This window comes from Ailuropoda melanoleuca, unplaced genomic scaffold (assembly GCF_002007445.2).
Source record: "Ailuropoda melanoleuca isolate Jingjing unplaced genomic scaffold, ASM200744v2 unplaced-scaffold64883, whole genome shotgun sequence".
NCBI classification, from domain to species: Eukaryota; Metazoa; Chordata; class Mammalia; order Carnivora; family Ursidae; genus Ailuropoda; species Ailuropoda melanoleuca.
The window spans coordinates 1-1,201 of NW_023239262.1; the positions used below are offsets into that span (position 1 = coordinate 1).

General features: G+C 71.3%; 1 long non-coding RNA gene across 1 annotated transcript; it reads right to left on the bottom strand.

Moving 5' to 3' along the window:
- Positions 1 to 149: 149 nt before the first annotated feature.
- On the bottom strand, positions 150 to 1,182 carry LOC117800151. Its single transcript, XR_004623067.1, has 2 exons — positions 886 to 1,182; positions 150 to 239 (listed from the first exon to the last, which is right to left on the bottom strand). It is a non-coding gene; the product is annotated as an uncharacterized LOC117800151 (long non-coding RNA).
- Between the last annotated feature and the right edge of the window lie 19 nt (positions 1,183 to 1,201).

Here is a 1,201-nt window from a genome sequence, read left to right on the forward strand (position 1 = left end):
CGGCCCAGGAGGGCGGCGAGGCGCCGGGCCGGGCGGCAGGCAGCGGGCCGGCCAACCGGCCGGCGGCAGCTCGGAGTCGGGAGCCACTGGGGCGGACGGGCAGCGCCGCGGCGGCTTACCCGGCCTCCGTGGGAGCGTCCTCTCACAGCGTCGGCGAGCTCCTGAGATCTGGCCAATCACAGGACTTCCTCTCTCCCCAGAAAGCCAATCATCACCCGTGTCTCCGCCTCAGTAACAGCCTGGCCGGGACCAATGAGAGCGAGGTTAGCCCGGCCGCTGCCGGCCGGGGGAGGAGGGGCGGCGGAGCCGGTCAGACGGGCTCGGCCTGGGGTGACCCCGGTGTGACCCCGTGGCTCCCACCTAGGGTCGCCACCTCGGACCCGGCGCTCGGGCCGGCGGGGCCCGGGACCCTCGCGGGTGAAGGCGGCGAGTCGCACGCTCGGGCCGGCCTAGGGGACGGCGCTACCCGCAAGTCCCACGCACCCACAGAGCCACCGGCAGTCCCGGCAGGACCGGCCGAAGCGCCCCCCTGCCCCTCCGCCGTGAGACCGACTGACGGCAAGCGGACGCCCCGCGCAGACAAAGGCGTCGCTCCCCTTCCTCACTTCACCTCGCGCACTGCCTCGCCTCCCACCCCGAGTGCCCCCTGTAACTGCTGAGGACTGGCCGGTCCCGGCGACTTCTCCGGTACCCAGACCCGCCGGCGCCGCGACCTGAGCGCTCCACCCCCGACGCCTGACCCCATCCCAAACCACGGTCAAGCCCCCGGCCCCATACCTAGTTCCTTGAGCTCCTCCACTTCCCCCACCTCTCTAGAGCTTCAATACCAACCGACCCCCCAAACCAAAATCTCCCTTCAATCCCAACTTCTGAGAAGTCGCGCACCGCGGTCCCGAGTGGCCCCTCTCGCGTGGCTCCCATATCCTCTATGCCCTTCCCCGTCGGGGCCACGCGGTTCCCCACGGCCCACGTGGCCCCCGCCCCCCAAGGGAGGGGGGATTTCGGGGGTTGCCCGTGACGTGGCTACTTGCGCAGCGGAAGCGGCGTGTGTAAGTGTAAGGGGGGGTCCTTCGGGAGGGAGGAGGGCGGGGCCCGACAGGCGGTGACATCACCCTTGTCCCACTCTCACCGCCCACTCCCTTAAAGAACCCAGAACCCGTTTCACTTCCTCCTTCACCCCCCCCCCCCCCCCCCCCCCCCC